Source organism: Ornithorhynchus anatinus, chromosome 10, assembly GCF_004115215.2.
Source record: "Ornithorhynchus anatinus isolate Pmale09 chromosome 10, mOrnAna1.pri.v4, whole genome shotgun sequence".
Classification (NCBI taxonomy): Eukaryota; Metazoa; Chordata; class Mammalia; order Monotremata; family Ornithorhynchidae; genus Ornithorhynchus; species Ornithorhynchus anatinus.
Window position 1 is genome coordinate 30,035,960 of NC_041737.1, and position 6,475 is coordinate 30,042,434.

General features: G+C 42.4%; 1 non-coding gene across 1 annotated transcript; it reads right to left on the reverse strand.

Moving 5' to 3' along the window:
• Window positions 1-5,962: 5,962 nt before the first annotated feature.
• On the reverse strand, window positions 5,963-6,099 carry LOC114814880. Its single transcript, XR_003762676.1, has one exon. It is a non-coding gene; the product is annotated as a small nucleolar RNA SNORA7 (small nucleolar RNA).
• Between the last annotated feature and the right edge of the window lie 376 nt (window positions 6,100-6,475).

Sequence of the window (6,475 nt, forward strand, 5' to 3'; positions counted from 1 at the left end):
ACTTCCTAACAGTAGGCTGCGTATCCCGGCTCCGCCACTTGTCAGCTGGGTGACTGAGGGCAAGTCACTTAACTTCTCTGTGCCTCAGTTACCTCATCTGTAAAATGGGGATTAACTGTGAGCCTCATGTGGGACAACCTGATTAACCTGTATCTACCCCAGCGCTTAGAACAGTGCTCGGAACATAGTAAGCGCTTTACAAATACCAACATAATAATTCATTATTGGTCCTTTGAAAGGAATAATTTGATCCGGACATATATTTTCCCTAGTTATTCTTTCCAGGTAGCAAACAATCTTGCTGCACCTAGGCTATTAAACAAGTTAACCTTTCTTCCCATCTTAGTACCCTGTCTGGCACATAGTAAGCACTTAACAAACACCATAATTATGATCTGACCTCTTAAGGTGATTAGATTGGCTGATTTTCTCATAAAGGAGCATGATTTCTTCCTCACCACATACCTTGAGCACATTTTTTCCCCTTCTAACCACAGTTCAGCTGAGTCATGACTTTTAAAACTTTTCTCATTTCCTGTTGATGCTATTTTTTGCATAATTTAGCACATTAGATTGTAAACACCTACAAGGCTCTCTCTTCTGCCCAGCAACTTGGCTATTCCTCCTTCACTTATCCTCAATCTCACAACTCTCTCCAACTATTCCCAACCTTTAACTTCTCCCTGCAGTTACCCCCCACCTCCACCCCCAAATCTCTTCTTTACCTCTAGGGACTGTGTCAACTATCTTGCTGATTAAATAGAAACCATCGAGGATCAACTTCCCAAAATCACTCCACTTCCCAAAATCACTTGTTGAGCCCCCTCTCAGGGTCGCACCTGAGTTTCCAGTACTCTACCAGTCTCAACTACGGGAGGGAGAGTCAAGCAGAGGCCTACCCATTCCCTTCCTAGCTTGGCCAGTGGCTACTGAGAGGAAGGCAATCCGCTACAAGTCAAAACTCACCCGTGCTGGGCAGCAGAGGCACGGGAGAGTGTCGAGGACAGAGACTCAAGTTTACTGTGTGGAAGGAGGCAGTGGTAAACCACTTCTGTATTTTTACTAAGAAAACTCTATGGATCCACTACCAGAACAATTGCAAATGGAGGTGGGGCGTTCTGGGAGAGACGTGTCGATAACGTAGCTATGGATTGGAAATGACTTGATGGCATAAGACGGCTCAAGATATTTGTTAAGCACTTACTATGTGTCAAACACTCTTCTAAGCACTAGGTAGATACAATCATTCAACCGATCAGTGGTACTTACTGAGCATTTACTGACTGCAGAGCACTCCACTAAGCACTTGGGAAAGTACAATATAACAGTAAACAGACATATTCCCTGCCCACAATGAGATCACAGTCTAGAGGACAAAGAGGCTCCTACACCATCGAAACTGTTGAAAATGAAGTGAGAAACAACAAACCAACCAGTAGAGTGAAAACAGATAAATACAGATAAAGGAACAGATAATTCCTCAGATAAAGTACTCTAAATCAATCAGTTGATGGTCTTCATTGAGCTCTTACTGTATACAGAGCGCTGTCCTAAGCTCTTGGGAGAGTACATTAATAATAATTACATTACTTGCTAAGCATTTCCAATGTTCCAGGCACCGTACTAAGCCCTGGGGTGCTTACAAGCAATATAACAGAGTTGGCAAACATGAGCTAGGAGGTACTGCTAGCCAAAATTAAGAGGTCCAGATATATATAGGCAAGCCAAGGATGACTGGAGGACAATGGTAACATAAAGTGACGTTACAAGTGACCCTTAAGGATATAGACCATTACAAGTGACCCTAAAGTTTGCAAACCATTTCAAGTGACCCTTGAGGATGCAAACCATTACAAATGACCCTTAAGTGTACAGACCGCATTACAAGTGACCCTTAAATCAATAATGAAATTTTATTTTTTAGTGGCATTTCTTAAACACTATGTGTCAGACACTCCTCTGACCACCGGGGTTGTTACAAGTGAAATAGGTCAGACACAGTCCCTGTACCATATGGGGCTCACAGCCTAAGTAGGAGAGGGAGAACAGGGGAACTGAGGCACAGAGATATAAAGTGACTTGCCGAAGGTCACACACCCAGCAATTGACAGGACTGGGATTAGAACCCAGGTCCTGACTCTCAGGTCCATGCTGCTTCCCAGGGGAAGGATCCAAGGAAGCAATATTACAACAGGATTGGGGAAATTAAGCTTAAAAGGTAGAAGATGGAGCCAGCCGGGGTCAGCCTACTGGGTGGAGGCGGGTTGTTTCCAAGCACTTAGTACAGTGCTCTGCACACAGTACGTGTTCAATAAATATGAACTAAATGAATGTTTTGTCACTGTTCTTCCCTTCTCCCAGGCCCACAGTACCTATGTCAACATCCATAATTTACTTGTTTATATTAATGTCTCTCTCCCCGCCTCAAGACTGTAAGCTCGCTGTGGGCAGGGAATGTATTTGTTTAGTGTTGTATTGTGGGCAGGGAATGTATTTGTTTAGTGTTGTATTGCACTCTTCAAATCACTTAGGACAGCACTATGCACATAGTAAGAGCTTAATAAATACCACTGAATGAATGAATGAATGAATGAATCACTGCCTGAACTCAGCATAAAGTGACTTCCATCAACAATGACCCTGCTTAGACCCAAAGACAATGTGTCTCGGATTCGTGGCACTCTGCACACTTTAGGTGCTCAATCATTAATCGATCATTGGTATTTATTGAATGCTTTCCATACAATTTTTTTATCTATATTAATGTCTGTCTCCCCCTCTAGACTGTAAGCTCACTGTGAGCAGGGAATGTGTCTGTACTGTTACATTGTACTCTCCCAAGCACTTAGTACAGTGTTCTGCACACAGGATGTGCTCAATTAATATGATTGAGGGAATGAATGCATGATTGAATGTGCAAAGTATTGTAGAAAAGCAGCTTGGCCTAGTGGACAGAGCACAGGCCTGGAGGTCAGAAGGACTTGGGTTCTAGTCCCAGCTCCGCCATGTGTCTGCTACATGACCTTGAGCAAGTCATTCTCTGTGCCTCAGTTATCTCTGTAAAAAGAGGGTTAAAATTGTGAGCCCCATGTGGGAAAGGGACGTAAGTATCTGGTATCTATCCTGGCACTTAGAACAGTGCCTCACACATAGTAAACACCACAAATGCCACAATTATCATTATTATTATTAGGATCCTGCCTCTGCCATGTGCCTGTTGTGTGATCTTGGTCAAGTCACTTCACTTCTCTGTGCCACAGTTATTTCATCTGTAAAATGAGGATTCAATACCTCTTCCCTACCTCAAAATCAGCGTGGCTTAGTGGAAAGAGCACGGGCTTGGAAGTCAGCCGTCCTGAGTTCTAACCTCTGCTCTGCCAATCGTCAGCTTGACTTTGGGCAAGTCACTTAACTGCTCTGTGCTTCAGTTACCTCATCTGTAAAATGGGTATTAAGGCGGTGAGCTCCACATGGGGTAACCTGATTACCCCAGTGCTTAGAACAGTGCTTGGCACACAGTAAGCCCTTAACCAATACCATCATTTACCTAGATTGTGAGCCCTGTGTGGGACAAGGACTGTGTTCAACCTGGCAGAGTGGGTATTAACACCCAGGTCCTTCTGTCTCCCAGACCTGTACTCTACGCATTAGGCCATGCTGCTTCTCTGTTCTAAGTGCTGGGGTAGATATGAGTTAATTAGCTCGTCCACAGTCCCTGTCCACATGGAGCTTTTGTTTAAGTAGGTATTGAATCCCCACTGTCTAGTTGAGGAAACTTAGGCACAGAGAAGTTAAATGACTTGACCAAGGTCACACAGAAGGTAAGTGGCAGTGGTAGGAATAAATCCTAGCCCCTCTGATTCTCTGACTTACATTCTTTCCATTACATCGCAGTGCATCCTACAATAGCTCATTCTGGCTTAAGGAGGTGAGGAAAAGTTGGGGAAGAAGTGGGCTAGAAGGAGAGGAATTTATAGTGTCAATTTTACTTATTTGTGAGCACTCAGCCATAAAGTCAGGGTTCTGGAAATAATCCTGACTATTTGCATGTAAGTCTTTGGAAAAACATGCCCCACAAGGCAGCCATTCATGACACCCAACTCTGTGGTCAAAGAACATCACCCAGGTGTATCAGGATACATCTGTTTTCAATTATATATTCAATTATTTATTCAGCTATTTCATCCTGAAATACTTGTTCTACTCGCTCTACCCTTTTCTTCTTCCTGTTCCTACTGTTTATGAAGAATTTTTGTCCGTATTCCCTCTCTTATTAGATCTTAAGATCCTTGGAGGCGGAGAACATGTGTTTTGCTGCAGCTGTACTCTTACAAATACTTATTACAGTGCTGTGTACTCAATAGGCACGCAGTGAATAGTATAGAATCACCGACTTCTTTATTTCCAGCAACCGAATGCCACGGGAACACAGGATATTTGTTCCTGCTTTTCCCCGACTTCCTCTCCTTTCCACGTTGTGTATGCGCTTGGATCTGTGCTCTTTGGCACTTGGTATTCTCACCCCCTTCAGTTCAGTACACTTCTATAAATTCTTTATTTACATTAATGTCTGTCTCACCCTCTAGACTGTGAGCTCATTTTTTAATGGTATTGGTTGAGCGTTTATTATGTGCCAGGCACTGTACTAAGCGCTGGGGTAGATACAAGCTAATCAGGTTGGACAGTCTGTGTTACACCTGGAGCTCACAGTCTTAACCTCCATTTTACAGATGATTTAGCTGAGTCACAGAGACGTTAAGTGACTTGCCAATCAATCGAGAGCATTTAATGAGCACTTACTGTGTGCAGATGACTGTACTAAGTGCTTGGGAGAGTACAATATGACAGAATTGGTAGACACATTCCCTGCCCACAATAAATTTAGAGTCTAGAGGAAGACAAGTGGCAGAGCCAGAATTAGAACCCAGGTCTTTCTGACTCCCAGACACAAGGTCTATCCACTAGGCCACACTGCTTCTCATTTTGGGCAGGGAACATATCAACCAAATCAGTTGTATTATATACGGTAAGCACTTAATACGTACCACTGAAGGATAGTGTTTACTGAGGTAAGAAGCATCTTGACTTGTCCTTCAATTTTTCAACTCTAAAGCAAGCTTTTATCAAATTATTATTATTATTGATGATTATGGTATTTGCTAAGTGCTTACTATGTGCCAAGCACCCTTCTAAACACTGAGGTAGATATAAGCTAATCAGGTTGTCCCACATGGGGCTCACAATCTTAATCCCCATTTTACAGATGAGGTAACTGAGGCACAGAGAAGTTAAGTGGCTTACCCAAGATCACACAGTAAACAAGTGGCAGAGCTGGGATTAGAACCCACATCCTCTGACTCCCAAGCCCCTGCTCTTTCCACTGAGCCACGTTACTTCTCTATGATTATCACTATCATTAGTATTATATTATTTGTTAAGCACTTACTATATGTCAACCACTATTCTAAGCACGGGGCTAGATATTTATCTGCTTATAGATTCCTTTTCATCATTTGTCTGACACTGCATAAGCTCCCCTGTAATTTAGAAAATTAACATGAAGGTCTTTTTCCAAAAGATGTACTGTGCAATAATTGGATATGCAGAATTGTACATTAGGAAGGTAAATATTCAGGATAGTACATTAGGAAGGCAGATACATACTACAGTACCTTAGGAAGGTAAATATTTAGGATAGTACATTAGGAAGGCAGATATTCAATATAGTACATTTTTTGTCTTGTCATGCTGTCAAGCTGTCTCCGACCCCATAGCGACACCATGGACACATCTCTCCCAGAACACCCCACCTCCATCTGCAGTGGTTCTGGTAGTCTATCCATAGAGTTTTCTTGGTAAAAATACAGAAGTAGTTTACCACTGCCTCCTTCTGAGCAGTAAACTTGAGTCTCCGCCCTCAAATCTCTCCCACGCCACTGCTGCCCAGCACAGTTGAGTTTTGACTTGTAGCAGATTGCCTTCCACTCACTAGCCACTGCCCAAGCTAGGAATGGAATGGACAGGCCTTTGCTTGACTCTCCCTTCATAGTCAAGACTGGTAAAGTACTGGAAACTCTCCAGGTGCAACCCTGAGAGGGGATAGTATATTAGGGAGGCAGATATACACTATAGTACATTAGGAAGGCAGCTGTTCAGTATAGTACATTAGGAAGGCATTGGATTCCTTTTCCTAGAACTCCCCTACATCGCTTCTTGATGATAATAAGACATCCTGGCAAGATGCCTGAATTGCATTGTGTTGCTTAGCCCACCTTTCACTGTTCAAGTTTTTCAAGTAATCCACTCGTTACATTTGCAGAGAAAATTGGAAACAATTCTAATGCCTGTAAAAACAAAGAAAACTACCGTAATTAAAAAACTATGAGACTATTAAAATTTATTTATTTATTTATTAAGGATTCACAATCAAAATAATCTTTCTGTCGGTGGTTCAACTATAGAAGAGTTAATAAAA